Source organism: Euprymna scolopes, chromosome 6 (assembly GCF_053919585.1).
Source record: "Euprymna scolopes isolate OS-2025 chromosome 6, ASM5391958v1, whole genome shotgun sequence".
Lineage (NCBI taxonomy): Eukaryota > Metazoa > Mollusca > Cephalopoda > Sepiida > Sepiolidae > Euprymna > Euprymna scolopes.
In genome coordinates this window covers 40986318-41007730 of record NC_136487.1, presented here as the reverse complement: position 1 = coordinate 41007730, position 21413 = coordinate 40986318, and the positions used below count along the sequence as shown (strand labels likewise).

Genomic DNA, 21413 nt, shown 5'->3' with positions numbered 1-21413 from the left:
TTTTAATTTCCGAAATTATATGAATAAACTAGATAGTATACATCTTACTTATTCCTACGACATGGCTCTTAATTGCTCAGATCATATAGTGAGAATTTTTTGTAGGCAATAAATTAATCTGACATTTTGTTATAATCTACGACCCCTTTTGGACAGTGCATTCATCTTTGACAATTATGACTCATTTTATCTTAACTACTCAACATTTTGTTGGCGACAATTACAGTTGGAATCTGATCAAAAAAGCACAAAAGCATTATTTGTGCCCCCCAACTTCATCAGATTTAATCATATTACGCACTAATAATTGCAATGTCTCCATCTTTGTCACAGCTCGGTTTGACATTATCATAGTGTATACTTTCGGCAGTTCCTCTATCTAATACAAGCACTGTTTATTCACTTATAGCTTCTAATTTCCGTTATTTTCTTTTTCGAAGATACTATCAAAACTTAGTCGATACTTGTCTTTATACCATAGAAACAAAGCAATGTCTAGTCATAAAAAAGTCGAATTTTAGAACCACTAATTATTAATTCCACTGTCTTACTTGACCGACAAGCAATTTTGATTGTCAGTAATTTTAAAATAAATATGACTTTTAATATATTTATTCTCTGTACAGTATAAGACATATAAAAATCCAAGTAATAAAATACCGAAAAATAAAAACACTAAAGACGGTTCATAAATTTAAAAAAAATCAATTATTCTTGGTAAGAATTTGACGCACCATTTCATTTTTCACATGAGTAGCAGTTAAAAAAAAACAGGATGAATTTAGTTTATTCAGTCGAGATATGATTCTAATACAACTTGTATACCAGTTAAAAAACCAAAATGTCTCCATTTCTAAACGTGTAATTCCAACTTCTCACTTAAAACTTATTAAGGGACATTTTAGTAAATAACTTTTCTCTACAAAGTCTTGTCAGTCTGTTCTAATCTACAAAACCTTGAAAGAAGCAGGCCTTCATCATTTTCAAAAACGTATTACAATCAACCCAACCTATAAACTTTTTACGCTTAGTATTTTCATATTGTCAACTTATGTTTAGCCAATCTTAAATTTCCTAACGTTTAGTAATTCGACAAGAACTAATGTCAAGTGTAGAATAGCCTGGAGAAACTTGAGATCAAACAAACACATATTGGCGCAACGAACGAAAGAAATACGATTGAAAAGATTACATCCGTCGCTGCGTGCCACCGTTTATACAAACATTTCTAAAGAACCTCTGAATTAAAGGTGACCGTGGAATTATCTCTAGTCTATGGCACATGAAAAGAAAAGAATGCACAGTGATGATTGGACTTTTCTAAGAATTTTTCATAACTTCCTGTCGGAACCGGACATAAAAATCTTATTTACAGTAGACAGAGTCGCTTGATATATGAGTATATCCTTGTAATTTTATGGTGAACTCGAGTTCGAAATCGAACGCCTTAAATACAAAAGATTACGATTTTTTAACCGATGTTACTTATAATTTTTCGGTAATATGTGTTTCAAGTTTTAGTGTAAATTTTATTTGAATTGTTTGAAATAGTCGAACTACTATTGCTATTTAACTGATATTTGCACAGCGTTTCGACTTATGTAATATCGATAATCTATCCAGAATTTCCAACTAGATGCTTATTAAAAATCGGGGAAAGCTTATTTGCGTGCATTCAACCGTGACAATGTAGGTGTGTAAAGTCACGTTTTATACTTAGTATTATGCTATGTAAGGATTTTAAGCTTAGCTTCTTCTCTGTATATCATTTCCTGGTGAATTGTATGAAGGAAATCGTTTCAGACAATGCATAAATCAACTTGATATGAAGTTCTAAACATGCTACTTTTACGTTAGAAATAAGCTAAGGATGAATGTTGATAGATTAAGATATGGAGAATCGCAACTCTTTCTCCTTTGTAAGAAACACTCTTTATGGAATGTGAAAAATAAACTAAAATAAAATAAGGAAACATGAGTTACTAAGCTATAGTAAGTAAACCGAAGCAATTACATTATGCATAGAACCCTACCCAGATTAACATATAGTAAACACACACATGCATATATATATATATATATATATATATATATATATATATATATATATATATATATATATGCCGCCAGCCGCTCCTTGTTCCAGACACTCAAGATACGATGATCGCGCTGGCTTGGACACTTGCACAGAATGTCCGATGGCCGTCGCCCTAAGGATATGCTCTACAGCGAACGGTCGGCCGGTGCTGCGCTTTAAAGACGTGGCCAAACGGGATCTGATCGCTCTTGGCACCAATGTAAATGTGTGGGAGCAGCTAGCCGAAGATAGACCAGCATGGAGACGTTCCTTGAGTAAGGGTGGTTAAGGAATCGAGAACCTTTGGTTCGAGAGACTAGCGCAGAGAAGACAAAACTAGTGACTACGTTTACTGTGGCTTGCATTAATCTTTCGGTGAATGCTTGTCATTACTTTACTTACTCATATATATATATATATATATATATATATATATATATATATATATATATATATCAGCATTTCAATGTAAAACCTCGATGATTTAACAAATTTTATTAGCATTACTTGTAACTATTTAAACATATGTTCCCTGATGTTCGCGTTTTAGTTCGTTCTCTCATTTGTATAACGTTATTTTATAATTTTTACGCATGTACCTTAATTAGTTTTAATTTGATTGCAAAAATATTTTTCATAATATACTCATATAATATCTTTCATAATTAATATTATTTATTAATTGATGAAAGACGATATTTTTATTAAAATTGAAAGTTTAATTAGGCTTCAAATATTTTTTTATATTAACACAATTATGAAGTTTTATTAGAGTATTTGTTTAAGTAATTTAAAAAAAAAAAAAAAGATGTCTGCTATTCCCGGGGTTCGATTTCCTAATTTCTTTTAATGGTAAAGAATTCAATGCGAGTTATTGTTTTTTTTAATATATTTTCATCTATTGGATTAGAATGTATTTCCTTCTGATTGAGAATTTTCTGATGAATTCATAGTACAAAAAATTCTGGATATACATACAATTACAACTTTTCTATGAGTAAAAGAGGTCGGACTCCTGTCAAATTATTTTTGCTTTTTACAGATAACTATTAAGTTGAATAAAAGAGTAGATTTTCGGATGGACCTCAATGTTAATTATTTATACATGATAAGTGTTAGAGTCTAATGAGCATCAGGCGTTCACTTTAAAATACATTGGTATATATAAAGATTTCACCGTATATGCAAACATATTTTTCACACATAAATACTTCCTATCTTGGGTTGAGTATATTAGAAAGTGAAATTACAAACTGTGACTAGCGTTAATGCAATGGTTTTTATGTAAGCAAATGGAGCTCAGGCGTTTTGACAATATTAGAGAATTGTAATATCACGTGCCCATCAATAGTGTAGCCAAATACTGTAACGGTTAGAAGTAGTCGAGTTTACATCTTTTCAGCTACATGCAAGTCTATCTGAACTGAAGATGTTTGATACAGCGAAACATCCCCCTGTGGATAACTATACACACACACACACACACACACACACACACACACATATATATATATATATATTTATGTGTGTGTGTGTGAATATCTATCCTTTGGGGTAAAATCATAGCAGGTAAAGCTAACCTATGCAAATATAATATACTGATTAATATAAACTCTATTGTGTATAGTAGAATAATGTTCAAATAATACAGCTGGAGTAAGTTTTCTCTCGCATTACATTATTCGTGTTCATATAGATTAATGACTAAATCTTTTATATATATATATATATATATATATATATATATATATATATACATATACCCAGGGACATTTTGAAATAATTTCAACTCTCATATTGTGTAATACTGTAAATATAAAACTAGATTAAAGTCTGCAAATGTAAAATATGCCATGTAAATTTATTATTTACCAACAAATACATTATTTTACTTTATTTCATGAACATGTTTTAAATGCCATGTAACCAGAGAAAATGTAGTTAACAAAATATAATTTATATGTAAACCATAAATTATGTCGTTTAGCACGTGCATTGAAAACTAAATTTGTATGAAAATTTATAAGTGGCCAAAATTAAAAAAAATAAAATATATTCCAAGGTGTTGTGGGGACATACACACCATTATAACCGCTAAGATGGACTTGTCCATTAGGCATATAACCAGCACGTCTAGAAAGCACAATGAGAGCTATCCCGCATGTCGTACAGAGAACACTCCCCACTGACTTACTAACCTCTTCTGTATCCTTGTTTTATAAAAATGTTCTTCTTATTCTCACCAAATCGTCGTGTTCCTACTTTTACAAAGGCATAACCACTTATCAAGCCCCAGTGACCACTCGAGGATAAGGATTAAGAGTGCACAGTAGTCAACTGGACCATATAGTTATCGTTAGTAATGGAAATTCGGTAAATTTGTTAACAAGTGGAACGGCTAATCAAGAACTTGTTTACGTTGAACTTGAAGACTACCAAACTGTAGACAACTGGAAAGCAGGAAAACGAAAGACAATTCTACAGGCGTGCAGTTCTAAGAAAAAAAGCTTTGTTCATTGAATCTACGTTAAGGTTTAGGCACATATAAAGAGTGGGGGCATTATTGATAGTATTTTCAGCTAGACGAGTGTTCCTTGTGAAAGTTTAGCGATGATGTACCAAAGATTGAAGCTCAGTCGGACACTTTCCATGAAAATAACGATAAAGCAGAGACAAACTTGCAGCATCTCTTCTGTGAGATAGAGGTTGCAGCGAAGACAAACGGACATTCCTACGAGGCTACGAAGTCTATTTTGAACTCTATCAAGGCAGGATAAGTCCTTTCTAGCAGCTCCTGCCCAGATGTGCACACAAAAGTATTCCATCCTTGGACGTACCTGGCTCTTATATAGATAGAGATTGTATCAGCAGTGAGATATCTACTGGATCGATAGAAGAATCCCACCATTTTTCCAGCGGCCTTGGCAACAGATTTGATGTACGAGTTCCATTTAAGATATGGAGTAATGGTCAAGCACAAAAGCTTGTTAAAACTTTCACCATTTCCGACTTCACTACACAAGGTAAAGTCAGATTCAATGTAGAAAAGTAAGAATACAGGTGTTTTAGACGAAGCGATGGGGAATTGTATAATCCGGAACAGATAACAAGTTAATGATGTTTATAAGTATGCATATGATATGGTCCAAAAATGTGATAGAGCAAAAAACAATTGCGGATGCTAACATACTCACAAACTTACTGTAAGAAAAACATTTTCCTGTTGTTTTTCTCTCTTACTTTCCCTCTCTGTACTGCTCTAACCAAGTATGCCGACCTGTTCCACAAATCCCAAAACCTCAACATGAATTATCTCCAGAAAAAGAACTCGAATAAACCTAGAACCCCATCTTCCAACGTAGACCCCTACTACCAGGTCTCCTTCTCCAACATCAGGGGTCTACGTTCCAACCTCCCAGAGGTTAAAACCCAATTACAGGAGACGAAACCGGAATAGGGCCGACCACTTCCTTAGATGAGTTCATAATTAACGGATACTCTAACTTAACATATAAATCTGACCCCCAAGATCGCCATGGGCATGGAATATGTGCTTACATTAAAGATGGCTTCCCGTGTGGCAGGGATATCTCTAGAGAAGATCCTAATTTTCCCTATATGTGCTTCCGGGTTGCACTTGCTTACACCACTGCATTTATATTTGAAGTCTATCGGCCCCATAACAACGGAGTTACTATCTTTAAGAGTATATCTGAGAAAATAGACCACATCCTGTCTGCACATCCCTCGGCTAACATCCACATCTGTGGTGACTTCAACGTCCATAAAGTGGAATGGCTGACCCATTCAAATAAGACAGACAAAGAGGAAAGGTTTTGTCATGATTTTGCCATTGCTTATGATCTCACTCAGATTTTTCGCGAACCCACCCGTGTGCCCAATACACCCGGTCAATATGCAAGCCTCCTAGACCTTTTTCTCTCAACTTCCCCTGAGCTAAGTTCTTGTTCTGTTCATTCTCCTCTAGGATCCTCCGGCCACTCCGTCGTATCAGTTAAGATAAAAATAAAATATAATAAGTCCCCAGACGTACCCCTCCACCGTACTGTATATCGATACTCTATGGCTGACTGGGACAGCTTCCGTACATTCATATCTGATTTACCTCTGCATTCCATGTTTAAAAAATTGTGTGCTCTATAGCATCAGATCTGACCGAATGGTTAATTGTAGGCATAGACCAATTCATACCATCTAAAAAATTTCAACAAATACCTAACAGTCAGCCATGGTTCTCCCCAGAATGTGCTGCTGATATCGCGCACAGAAATCACTTTTTTCCATAACTACTAACGTAATAGATGCACTGAGACTAAAGCTGCTTTCAGGAACGCCAGCAACCACTGTAAAAGAGTAATAAAAAATGCAAGAGAGCTATATTCCCATTCTGTTAAATCCAAAGTAGCTGATCAGCGGCTTGGTTCCCACCGGTTTGGGCAAATAACAAACAGGATCCTGAACAGAAGTGTGCGTTCTATCCCAACCATTATCAATGGACCTGAGGTCATCTCGTCAGCATCAGACAAGGCTAAACTATTTGCCAAGAACTTTGCAGCTAATTCTACCCTATGCGACGAAGGCCATCAACTCCCCATATTACCTCCTATAACACAGAACACGCTATGTAACATACAACTATCTGTGCATGAGGTCGGCAAGCTAATCAAGAACCTTGATTCCAGTAAAGCAACTGGCCCTGACGGCATCCCAATTAAAGTGTTAAAAAAGCTTCAACCAGAACTTGCTCCCATACTTACGAAACTGTTTAAGCGTTGCCTCATGGAGAAGTGCTTTCCGACTCCCTGCAAAACCTCATCAGTATGCCCTGTATTAAAGAATTCAGGTGATAAGTAATCTCCCTCTCAGTACAGACCAATAAGCCTCCTGTGTGTTATGAGTAAGTTGCTGGAACCCATATTAAATAGAGAAATAGTAAACCACCTCAGCAGAAACAATCTTCTTAGTGACACACAATATGGTTTCCGTTCTTCTAGATCTACCGCAGATGTGCTAACGCTTATATCTCACAAGATTAGTGAATCTATTGACAAAGGCGTCCTTTCTAGGGCAATTGCTCATGACATATAAAAGGCCTTCGACAAGGTATGACATAAGGGCCTACTTCACAAGATTTCCAGCTACGGTATAATTGGAAATGTTTTCTCAATCATTAAATCATTTCTTTCCGATAGGCTCATAAGAGTAGTGGTCGATGGACAAAAATCAGAGGCCTGCAGTATTAATGCTGCAGTCCCTCAAGGGTCAATCTTGGGCCCAACTCTCTTCCTGATCTACATCAATGACCTCCCTAAACACATACATAAATCATTTGTTGGCATCTATGCTGATGATACGACCATCTACGGCAACACATCAAAGGCTGTAAATGACAAAGTTCTCTCTGATTCTCTCTCCTCTGATCTCGAGCGCGTGGTTCAGTGGGGGAAGTCGTGGCTGGTTACCTTTAGTGCATCTAAAACCAAACTCCTATCTTTACATCATCAACGCTCTAATCCCCATCTGGCATCAATTGAAATGAATGGCTCTCGTCTAGGAGAAACCCCGTGTTTTGACAAGCTTCTGGGTTTGTCCTTTACTCCTGATCTGAAATGAAACACATACACCAAGTCTGTTGCCAAGGTCGCTGGAAAGGTGGTGGGATCCTTCTACCGCCCCAGAAGAGATCTCACTACTGATGCAATTCTCTACCTATATAAAAGCCAAGTACGTTCAAGGATGGAATACTGCTTCCATATCTGGACAAGAGCTGCTAAAAACAGCCTATCCTGCCGAGAAAGTACAAAATAGACTTCGTGGCTTAGTGGGGGATTCCCTTTTCTCTACCCTGCAACCTCTTTCTCACAGAGGAGACGTGGCAAGCCTATCTTTTTTATCGTTATTTCCATGGCAAGTGCTCGTCTGAACTCCAATCTCTGCCCCCCTTTCAAATCTTTCACTAAAAACACCCGTCTAGTTGAATCAACTGTGCAAAATTTCCCCCATTCTTTATATGTGCCTAAATCAAAACGTGGATTCCATGAACAAAGCTTCTTTCTTAGAACTGCACGCCTGTGGAACTCTGATCTGTCTGCCTGCTTCCCACCTGATTGCAACTTGGATGTTTTCAAGTCCAACGTTTACAAATTCCTAATGGATCACTCCTTTAAGTAAACACTTCATCAAATCTCCACACTAACGTACTGTACTTGCAATAACCCTGATCTCTGAGTAGCTCTCGGGCCTTGATAAGTGGTGACCACCGTGTAAAAAAAAAAAGAAAATGATTTCTGAAAATCTAGATATGTCATTTAGGGTTGGGGAGAGCTACTAGTTTAATTGGAATATCAATTAAAACACAATAACCAAGTTGCTCTGATCCACCCTATATTTGCCCCAAAATAAATACACAATTATAAATTTATTAATATAATCGAATTATTGCAAAAAAAAAAAAAACTGAAAAAAAAGAAGACAGAAAAAGATGAGACAAAAATTCGATTTTTTACTTTCATGTTTAAGGACTGCTGCCGCTTTGTGCTTGCCCCATTTATTCGGGTGTTCAAGCTGCAATTCTCTGCATGATTCTCAGTGTATTGCTTTCCCAACTTGTCGTGCTCATTTTAATAATCTTTTTTGGCCGATTGGATCCGTTCCCTTATTATGTTGTTTACTATTTCGTCTCTTTGTACAGAGTCTGCATTTAAAATTTGTTTGTTTCTTGTCGATACTTGCTTTGGTGTGGGTGGTTCTGATTGCATTATCCGATGCGGATCTCATGAACAGTTCAGTTTCTCTGTTAAGGTTAATTTTTAAAGGTATGTCCATATGTTGTCATTAGTCCCATCTGTTTCAATATTTATGAATCGTCAGTGTAGTTGTTTTATTCCCATATTTTTTGTGGTGTCCTTGTTTGGTTCTACCTTGATTAATCTATTCTGCACATTGCTTCATGTGCATTTATATATATATATATATATGTTTTATTTTTCTACAGGTACTGCTGTAATAGCTTGTGGCGGTGAAATCGCATTTTTGGTAAGTGTTTTTTCGCGTTTAATATAATCCTATTTGATCTTCTCACTTTGAGGAATTGTTTATTTTTCAGCATCTTATAGAGGTTATTCCTTCATTTTTATGTACTGTTTTTGATTGTCATTATCGGAGCATTTATTTGGATAATACAAGGTAATTTGCAGATAAAACATTGCAGTTTAATTCCTATGTCTATTTTTCATAGTGCAATAGTTTGTTGAATTACCACATAGGTGTTGCTTTTGTTTCCTTTTTTTTTGTAAACAACGTGTATCTTTTACACCTTTACATATTAATATATATATATACATATATATATATATATATATATGTGTGTGTGTGTGTGTGTGTGTGTGTGTGTGTATAATGCCGTTGGTAATAATAGTTTGTTTTCAATTTCTGGCCAGTATTGATTCTCGGCCTGCTTTACTATCTTTTCTCTGTGTTAGATGGTCGCAGCTCGTGTTGACTTTGTTCAAGGAATTTTATAAATGGTCAATAAAATTTACTTTTTATTTATTCGTGTAAATTTTCACATTGCTTGATTGTAAAGGTTAGCATGATTTTGTTGCCAAGTTCCCCGTAGTTTTCATTTTATTCCGGTCTTTATGCATTTCTCCATATGTATTTATTTATTATATGCATTCGTCGTTTTTTTATTCTTAATTAAGCCTATCAATATCAGTTGAAGTTTTTTGTGGGTAGTTATTTATTCCAGATCATTTAGTCCAAGATTGCTACCTAAGTTTATTTAATTCTATAGGGTAATCGATATTATGTGTTGATGCTTGTTATATAATTCGATTTAAAGACGTTCCTTGTTTATCTCATGTATTATACTTTTATTGTCTATTTAAACTCTCCTTGTTCATTTCCAGAGAACGCATTTTGCAATTTTATCTTCGCATTGATTTAATGATCTTTGGACTTTTCAATGAGATGTCACCATGTATACAGCCCTTTTGTATATCATTTAAATTATCTACATGTATACATTATTCTATTCACATCATTTTTTGTTAGTTATAAACATTTCTGTTAGATCTGATAAATGAGATGGGATCAAAATCATTGCTTATATAACGGCCTTTGTTACACACGGCCAAACAAACACACACGCATTTATATATATATATATATATATATATATATACATATATACATGCATATATATACATAGTATTAAGTTATAAACATTTTTATGGCAATTAAGCTACACAGAATATTCCGAGTTTCATCCTTGAGAGAATTCGTCACGTCTATTCAAAGAGTTGTTGTTACCTCGTAATTTTATATACTAACATGCTATTGAATTTCTAGTTAGCCAATCAGCTTTCTAGTTTATATATATATGTATATATATATACACATATTTATATGTATGTTCATTTCATTTAATCATTTTTTATATTTTTATTATCTATTGTTATTATTAATTTTAAAATTGATTACTTATTTTTTATCGCTATCATAAAGTATACATTATTCTGTGCACACAGTCGTTCGCTATTTCTCCCCTACAGTTTAATAGCTGTTGGAGTTCTTTAAAGTATAGGATAGCAAATATTATTAGTCAGGTGTAATCTACATGGACTGTCTAGGTCCCTACATGTGCTTGCTTGTCTTAATATTTTCCATTCGACTATCGGCAAACGTCCGCTTTCTTTGAGTTTCCAGTATTGGTTTGCTAGTGCTGCTTTCATTCGGTGTTTTGTTTGTTTTTGAACGCACTTTTATGGCCATAATATCGGATATATATATATATATATATATATATATATATATATATATATATATATATGACAATTAAGCTACATAGAATCCATGCTCGTATTCGTCATATATAAACCTGACGAATCCGAGTGCGGATGAAACGCAGAATAATTGCCATATAGATATATCGAGCACTGTTGAAGTAAATACTTAAAGTTTACGCATAAATAATACTTTCGTATATTAATTTATGTGATTAAATTAAGTAGTCATATATATATATATATGTGTGTGTGTGTGTGTATGTGTGTGTCTATGTGTGTGCATGTGTGTGTGTGTGTGAGTGTTTGTAACATGGCGTGCTACCCTTATAAACAACCGGCCGATCCCAGATATTGTGTGCCGTTGCATTGTTCTCCACTTTTTCTTCTTTCTAATATATGTATCACCATTTTCTCCTAATGGCGGATTAGCATAGAACGCATGAGGGCACACAGTTGATGAAGAACGATTAATTAAAGCTGCACAAGATGAGGCCTTAATCACAATTGGATTTAAGAAAATGGCTCGTCTAAAAAAACGACCAATGCAGATTCTGTCACTCAGCTGTTGAAAGCCCAAGCCACCTAATGTCTAGATGCGAGATCCTTCTAGCCGATGGTCATTACACTGCTCGCCACAACAAAGTATGTAGATACTTACTTTGGAAGATCTGTTGAGAGATGCAATTAGATATGTCGTCGAACATCTGGAAACATGAACCACCACCGATAACATCAAATATAAAGTGAAAGTGTTCTACAACAAATCATACAGGCAGGCAGATACATAAAATACAAGACCATCAAGCCAGATATAGTAATATTGAACAAGCCCGAAAGGACTGCACTCATTATCATTATCGACGTCACAGTTCCAAACCACCTTGGCTTTAATAGAGCAGAACGGGAAAAGATAACAAAACATCAGAACCTAAAAAATCATCTAAAAACAACAAGGTCTCTGGAAGAAATAAACATTATACCAGTTGTGACAGGAGCAACTGGCCTAATAAAAGAGAACCTTCAAAAATATTTAGAAGCAATCCCTGAAAAACCAAGTTGTAAGGAAATACAGATGGCAGCCATGAGGGGGACAGTGTCTATTCTTCAAAGAATCCTCGGATATAAATTAAAACTGTAATAGAATCAAGTACTAGCCCCAGGAAGGAGCTCCTTGATCTCTTCAAAGTAACAAAAGTAAAATAAAAAAAAACAACATAAGATAAACAAAGACTTTGATGCTTTATATTGTAATAGATTGGACTCTGGGAAAGAGTGTATACTTTATAAAACCATTGTACTGTCGGTGCTAGGTTAGTATGTTGCCGTTAGTTTACTTCGAGCTTCCAAAGGTGTTCCAAACTTGCCCAAGATATAATCTGTCCCCTAATACATCCAAACTCCACTGAGCTCACAATGCTGACTGTAATAAAGACCCAACTCGCGACTGTCTAAAAACTCACTTGCTGTCGTAAGTTCTGCTTTTTCTTTTGACAATAGTTTCTAGTCTCGCTTAGTTCATAAAAACAAATATATCTCATTCATAGTTCATTGTTGGATATGTCCACCACCATCGTCACATCCAAACCCAACACATATATTTAATTCTTTTATTTGTTTACCTTGGTTAACAGTTCCTTATATATTGTCTATTGATAAATTATTTTTATTTTTGATAAACCTACTTGATGTTTATTTTGTTATATATCTTCTTGCCTTTTTTCTATGTACCTCTTCGAACAAAACAACCATTATATGACATGTTATATATATATATATATATATATACATACGTATATACATACATATATATGTGTGTGTGTGCGTGTGTGTACAATATTACGAAATATATATTACAATTGACATGGACATAGTTGTGCGTTTTATTCGTAATACTAGAAATAATTAGCATGTTTGGGTAAATAATTGCCGCGTCGCTCTCAAGATCCCAATTTCTTTTTGCTCCCAGGTTAACATGTGTGTATTTGTCCTGACACCTTCGATTAATTCAACCACAAACTCAACAATGTTAACTGGAAAAGAATCTCGATAAATATATATACCTGATTAATGGACAAATATAGAAGTCTGTCAGCAGCATTTTTATATGTGTGTGAGCGCACTTGTAAACACTTTCATATGATTCTTACCTATTTATCACCATCCTTAACTTACAGTGATAACAATTGTGTTTTATTTATTTTGAATCTTACTGCATTATAGTAAATCAATCTCTATATAATTTACAGTTTTTGTTTCTTTTCCGGGAAGTCAGAATAGGAATGAGAACCTAACTATACACTACAACGTATCTGCAACATTTTTGTGGCGTCTATTTTCTGTTGTGAATAACTTAGTTTATTAATAGATTGGCGACTATATGATCTTTGTACGATGTTTGCAGTGCATCACTTTGTTTATAGACTGGCCGAGAGCCCGCAAATAAAGCCGACAGGATTTTTGTTTTGCACAATGTTTTTACCAGTCTATAAAAAGCTTGTTTCAAAGTTCAAATTCACCTTTCACATAATACAAGTCTAAAAATATAGGACATTTAATAAACAACCAATACGCCTGTTATCGTATGCCAAATTCTGTCGTTGACGATTCCACTATTTGACAATGGAAGTTATTTTCATCACATGAAAATAGTTTTGGTCTGTTTGACCGCTGCCCCAAACAACATATATTTTTTATATAACAAATGTTAAAAGTACTTTTTCACATTAGATATTGAGTAAATGCATTGCTGTCTACTTTACGATTCGAAAATCTAATCAATAAATGGCTGGATCTGATCTTAAGAATGAGTAGGAATAATGTTTACAAACTAGAGTAATGCCATATATGTTATCTCAATTATCTTTTGCGTCATCGCAGTATTCGCCCCCTTTGTTGCCTTCTTATTAATAGTGTTCAATAGTTAAGTCTTGTTAATTATGAAACTAAACTGGTTTTCTTCAATAATTACAAGAAACCTTCTCTGCCACCAATAGCAATGGCCAGTGACTCCCTGTCTGAGAGTACATCTTTAAAACTGCTTAGCCTAACGTTCACAGGAAACATGAGCTGGAGCAATTATATTGAAAACATTGCCAGGGCCGCTGCGAAAAATGTAGGCTCTCTCTACTGTGCTAGAAAACTACTGACACCTGAAAGTATCCTGTACCTCTATAAGGCCACCATTCGCCCATGTATGGAGTATTGTTGTCAGATTTGGGCTGGTGCATCTGCTACTAGTCTCTCGCTCCTAGACAACGTTAAAAAAAGAGTCTCCAATCTGATAGGCCCTGAACTGGCATCTAAGCTTCAGCCACTGTCCCATCGACGAAACGTTGCATCCCTCTGCCTGTTCTACAAGTATTTTAACGGTGAGTTCTCTGACGAACTGCAGACACTTGTACCCCCACGACGTAGACACCCTCGACAAACCCGACAGGCAGCTAAATCCCACCCCCACACAATAGAGAGCCCCTAGATGTAAGAGATCTTTCTACTCCAGTGGTTTCTTCCCCAGAACCGCTACACTCTGGAATTCTATTCCAGGTTCCTGCTTCCCTAACTGTACTGACATGCAGAAGTTCAAGTGCAACGTGAACTGACATCTTGCTGCCCTAATCCCTACTCAGTGCCCCATTAGTTGCTGCCCCTGATAGTAGCCCCCTACACTAAAGTGGCAATGTGCCTTGTTTGGGGTGAAAATAAAAAATAAAAAAAAACCCTTTGCTAACCATAACATTGATATCCATACTTACTGGCACAAGATTTTAATTAAACGCAGGGTCAGTTCTCAAATGTGAATAAAATCTAGCACAGTTAACTGAAGTAGCTAGGCACATATGGACTCAGACGACTATTGAAATTCTAACATGTTCAATGTAAACTACGCTTTCATCCTACCTCAGAAAATGCAATGCGAGAAAGCTGCTTGATCTATCATAGCTCAGTTTCTATAGCTAGTGTTATGTTAGAATATCTGTTCTATGCTAGATATCCTGGTCATGTTTGCAAGATATATTCTACCTTTATATTAGCTGAGACGGTGAGAGATTAATATTTTTCAATAGAAATTAGGAAAACATATGTGATGATCACGACTGAATTTGAACCTGACAAACAGAGCTAATAATCTGCTTGTGCAAAATCAATATATTCCTTTCTGATACACGGGGCATTATCACTAAAATGTCCACAATATCTGACTACTAATTGATTAATGGCTTATGAACCATTTATGGGTAATATTGACCATGTTCCAGATCTATATTTGGAGTTCGATTATATAAAAATAAAATATGTTCTATAATCATGTGTGTTCGATAAAGTCACGATTATAACTACATTAAATACATTCGTTTCTCGATTCGTTAACATCTTACAGTTGGACGAGTATTCACTCCTCTTTTAATGACCAAGTCAAAAATATATCAGCCTATCAGGACTTATCCACTCATAGCCATATAGTATATCTCGCTATACACCTTTATCACCCGTTTTCATAGCACTATATCACAATCGTTTTTTATCCGTTAACCAACCAAATGTATACAATATGCAATAGTATAATTTTTTTATTATAGAAATACGATAATTGGTATCACAAATACATTCTTCTACCACTCTTTTATTTCGTATAATTTTACCCTTATATTCTTCACACTAGGTATCATCTGAGGTTACATATTTACCACAACGGGTGGTGTTTTTTATAGTCTGGCAATGAATAAGTCATTTCAGTTTTAGAGTACTCACACCCTCCTTAACAACATTTTAAAATGTTTTAGCTTGTCATTGACCCTTACTAGAATTTGGGTATAGAAACAGCCTTTGCAAGGTGATACTCTTTTTCGAACTAATCCAGTGAAGGTTTGGTTAGTGATTTTAAAACCAATTTTCGAACTTCCGTCCTCATTAACTATTAACACAATGTGTTATAGAGCCAGTTAAACAACCAGCGCCGCTGTTTTTGTAAAGATAAGGCTAGTATACTATCTTTCTGGTTTCTTGGAGTGTTATTTTTTTTTTGTAAAATTTCATTCCAGTTTTCATGTTGCTTGTTAGTGTTTGTAGTTTATATTATTATCAATTATTATTATTATTATTATTATTATCAATTATTATTATTATTATTATTATTATTATCAATTATTATTATTATTATTATTATTATTATTATTATCAATTATTATTATTATTATTATTATTATTATTATTATTATTATTATTATTATTATTAAAACTATCGGTGATGTAACCTAAAATTCACTTACTCCATTTATGGGAGAATGCCAAATCAAAATATTGAAAATAATGACGTAAATGAGGCTGGAACATCTTGCGGTTGTCTCACGTCCGGTAGGTGTCCCACTGGTCAACAGAGTGGGGCCTGTCGTCTTCATACAACTGTTCAAAATTCTGAGTATGTGACTGGATATACGGGGAGTGAGAATTTCCATAGAGAGTCCGAAGACACGAAGGGAGTTGGAACAGGATATGTAAAAAAAAAAACATGGAAGTGTACTGTGGGAAAGCTTTGTAAGAAGTGGAAGTACCAAATCTGGTGGATATATCCGAACCGTGAAGGAAGAATGTGAATCGAGAGGAGGACGAGCTAGAAGTGCCGCGAGTTTGGTATCCCAGTTAAAACAAATTAAAAATAACAACCTACTTTTAGTGATTGCAAGAGAAGAGATTGAAGGGAAGGTTAGGAATGAAATGAATAACGAAGGTAAAATTGATGAAACTAGCTCTGATGAAAGCACTGAGAGTGGAAGTGCAGTAAGGAGATGTAAGCGATGATCGGGGGCGGAGAACTGAGGAGGAATGGAATCCTATGTTTAGGGGGAGTCATGAGAAGGTATTTGAAGCATCTAAGGCAGATGAAATCATTGACTCTGAGACAATAGAATCAGTGAAAAAAGCAAATGTATGGAGAAGTGGTGACGAAGTTCGAACTTTGACTTCTGTAGAAAACTTCAGAGGTTAAGAGAGGTTAGTCTTAGAGAGGAGATTATAGACATTCCAAACATGAATAGTAGTGATAGGCGGAAGGTGAAAAGCGAGGTAAGAATAGTTCAAGGAGGAATTACCAACATCATTAGAAAAAAGCATATCGATTACGGAAATTAACAGACTTCTATATGCAGCGTCATACGTAATACCGAATCGTCTTGGCTTAATACAGAATAAAAAGAGAGAAATGAAGGATAGAAGGTCATACTGGCAGAGGCAGCTTGAAGAAAGTATTGAACGGTGGCAGAAAGACATTTATAGAATCGAAGAAATAAGAAAAGGAGTTAAACTAGAACAGAAAGCCAAGGAGGAGCTTGAAAGGAGGTATGGATTGCTGAAAAGGGAACGATGAACGTTTTAACAATATTGAAAGAGAAGATCCACACTGGTGGTGAAAATTCGTAACTTTGTTGGAAAAAGTGTTGCGTGTCGGCAGAACTACCTTTTCCGGAACAATCAGTCTTAGCTGTATAAAGAATTAAATAGTAGTAAACAGGCGGGGAATACCAACACTCTAAATGCAAAAGATGCTATAAAGTTCTGGAGTGGGATTTGGTCTGTCGAAGGGCGATATAATAAGAAGGCTAGCTGGTTGGGAGAGGTCAAAGAAAGGCTATCAGGAATGAAGCAGATGAAGAACGTCGAGATACCATTGATGAACTGAAGGCTGGAATACGAAGGATGACAAACTGAAAGGCATCTGGTCCAGATGGAGTGATGGGCTTCTGGTTTAAACAGTTTCCATGCCTTTATCTACCTATAGCTGCTGGATCGTAAAGTCAGGAATTGTCCCTGATTGGTCTTTGAAATGAAGAACAACACTGATTGGGAAAGATCCTACAAAGGGAACAGATGCTAATAATTATAGACCAATTACATCTCTATCAATAATGTGGAAACTGTTAACTGGCATCTTTGCGAGAAAAAATTGTGAACATCTTGAGAGCAATGACGTTTTTCCTGACGAAAAGAAAGGGGGTCGGAAAGGCTCAAGAGGTATCAAAGTGAAACTACTAATTGATAAAGCATTAATGCAGGATGCAAAGAAGAAGAAGATGAATTTGAGGGTAGCATGGATCGATTACAGAAAAGCTTATGACATGGTTCCTCACTCATGGATGTTGTGCTGAGAATATGTTTGGGTTTTTGGATACAAGTATGGCTCAATGGAAAACAGTGCTGACACCAAACAGATGGGAAAAGTTGGCTTTAAAAGTGGAATATTCCAAGGATTCGTTATCTTCACTTCTTTTTGTAAAGATAATAATGCCTCTGAACTGGGGATATAACATTGGATCTAGTGACAGACGCCTCAACTATCTACGGTTTACGGGTGATTTGAAAATATTCGGTAGAAAGGAAAAGGAAATGGAGAAACAGGTAGACCTTAGTCGGACATACTCAAAAGATATTGGCATGGAGTTTGGGATTAGTAAGTGTGCGGTGCTGGTGATGAAATGGGGAGTGCACGTTCATTCGAATGGAATAGTGCTGCCAAATGGAGAAATCATGAAAGAAATAGAAGATATTGGGTATAAATATTTGGGAGTCTTGGAAGGTGTAGACACCATGAACAGAGAAATGAAGGAGAAAGTCAGGAAGGAGTATCTTAGAAGAGTGAAACTAATTGCAAAGTAGAAACTGTATGGAGGAAACCTAACGAAAGCAGTGAATGCATGGACAGTCAGTGTTGTGAGATACAATGCGAGAACTTTAGCATGGTCTTACAAGGAGTTTCGTGCCATGGATATCAAAACAAGAAAAGTTATAACAATGTTTGGTATATTTCACATTCGAAGTATCAAGGCTGTATCAAAAGAGAAAAGACAGTGGGAGAGCATTGAAAAGTGTAAAAGATTTTGTTAGAACCGAGGAGATGTCGTTGAAGGAACATGTGGTTAGAAGTGAGGAGTGGATGCTTTAGGTTGTGGCCAATGAAGTGGAGGTATGTGAGACCAAGGCTGATTATGTGAAACGTATGGATAGAGAAAGGGCAGAGGAACTGGCTACGAAGATAATGCATGGAAAGTTCTTCCAGGATATAGCAGACGTGACTGATGAAAGATCATGGCAATGGCTTAGAGCTGGGTATCTGGCAAAGAGTACTGAAGCTTTTGTGTGTGCAGCACATGAGCAGATATTAGGAACACGTTTGTTAAAAAAAGTGGTTACAGGAGAGGAAGTTGCTGCAGAATGCCGGATTTGTGGTAACACCTCAGAGTCAATTGCGCAACATGCAGTAGGGTGTAATGGACTGGCACAGAGAGAGTACCACAAAAGACACGATCGCATGGGACTCTGATATATTCGTAGGTATGTAAGATGGTTGGGGTGAAGTGTGCTGGAAAATGGCTTCAGAATATGGCTTTCCATGTGGTAGAGACATCTTCAGAGAAGATCCTAACTTACCCTATATGTGCTTCTGGGTTGCATTAGCTCACACTACTGCATTTATATTTACATTCTATCGCTCCCACAACAGCGGAGTTACTATCTTTAAAAGCATATCTGAGAAAATTGACCAAGTCCTATCTGCCTGTCCTTCAGCTAACATTCACGTATGTGGAGACTTCAATGTTCTCAACGTGGAATGGTTGACCCACTCAAACAAGACTGATGATGAGGGGAGGTTCTGTCATGATTTCTCCATTGCTTATGACCTCACTCAGATGCTTCACGAACCCACCCGTGTGCCCGACAATGACATCCAGTATGCGAGCCTACTAGACCTTTTTCTCACAACTTGCCCTGAAATATGTTCAGTTTCTATTCTGTCTCCTCTTGGATCTTCCGACTCCGCTGTTGTATGAATTAAGATAACAATGAAATGTAATAAGTCACCAGACGTACCTCTCCATCGTCCAGTATATCGATACACTAAGGCTGACTGGGATAGCTTCCGTACGTTTATAACGGATCTACCTCTGCATTCCATGTTTAAAAAGGATGTGTCTTCTATAGTATCAGACCTGACGGAATGGTTAATTGTAGGTATAGACCGTTTCATACTTTCAAAAATGTTCCAGCAAAAACCTAACAGCCAGTCATGATTTTCTCCACAATCTGCTGCTGCCATTGCGCACAGAAATTAATTTTCCACTGCTTCCAACATAATAGATGTATGGAAACTAAAGCCGCTTTCAGGACTGCCAGCAACGATTGTAGAAAAGTAATAAAGAACGCAAGAGAGTTGTATGCTCCATAAAGTATAAAGTAGCATTGCCAAGAACTTTGCAGCTAATTCTACCCTTTGCGACCAAGGCCGCTACCCCCTAATATTTCCTCCTGTATCAGAAAACACGCTATGTGATATACATATATCTGTACGTGATGTTGCCACGCTAATCAAAAACATTGATTCCAGTAAAGCAACCGGCCCTGACGGTATTCCAATTATAGTACTCAAAAACTTCAACTAGAACTAGCGCCTATACTTAAAAAACTGTTTAAACATTGTCTTAAGTAGAATAGCTTCCCATCACCCTGGAAAATCTCATTATTATGCCCTCTATTTAAGAATTCAGGTGATCGCTCATCCCCCTCTCAGTACAGGCCAATAAGTCTCCTGTGCGCCATGAGTAAGTTTCTGGAATCCGTGTTAAATACAGAAGTGATCAACAATCTCAACAAAATTAACATTCCTAGTGACACTCAATATGGTTTCCATTCTGCTAGATCAACAGCTGATGTGCTTACAGTTATATCTCATAGGATTAGCGAATCTCTCGACGGAGGCAACCTTTCTAGGGCAATTGCTCTTGACATATCCAAGGCTTTTGATAGGGTATGGCATAAAGGTTTACTTCACAAGATCTCTATCTATGGTATAGCTGGAAATGTCTTCTCAATTATTAAATCATTTCTTTCTGATAGGTTCATAAGAGTAGTAGTTGATGGGCAAAAATCAGAAACTCACAGTATTAATGCTGGAGTCCCTCAGGGATCCAACCTGGGCCCAACTCTTTTCCTGATCTACATTAATGATCTTCCAAATCACAACCTTACATCATTTGTAGACATTTATGCTGACGACATTACCATTTATGGTAGCACATCTAAGACAGTACACGACCAAGTTCTATCCGATTCTCTCTCCTCTGATCTTGAGCACGTGGTAAAATGGGGAAAGGAGTGACTGGCTACTCTTAATGCATCTTAAACCAAGATTCTCTCTTTACATCATCAACATTCTGATCCACATCTGGCATCAATTGAAATGAATGGCTCTCGTCTTCAAGGGGCCTCAAGTTTTGACAAGCTTCTAGGCTTGATCGTTACTCCTGATCTTAAATGGAACACGTACATCAAATCTGTTGCTAAGGCCGCTGTAAAAAATGGTGGGATCTTTCTATCGATGCTGGAGATATCTCACTGCTGATGCAATTCCCTATCTATATAAAAGGCAGGTACGTCCAAGGATGGAATACTGTTGTGTGCACATCTGCGCAGGAGCTGCTAGAAAGGACTTGTCCTGCCTTGATAAAGTTAAAAATAGAATTTGTAGCCTCGTAGGAGAT

The 21413-nt window shown here is 36.2% G+C and overlaps 1 protein-coding gene across 2 annotated transcripts in view; it reads left to right on the top strand.

Moving 5' to 3' along the window:
• The window catches only part of LOC145277615 (uncharacterized), a 578013-nt gene that overhangs the window by 178570 nt on the left and 378030 nt on the right, over positions 1-21413 (top strand). For both annotated transcript variants that reach the window (XM_080129145.1, XM_080129146.1), the window contains exon 2: positions 9093-9133. The gene's annotated coding sequence lies outside the window, so the exon portion shown is untranslated. The remainder of the gene's footprint in view (positions 1-9092; positions 9134-21413) is intronic.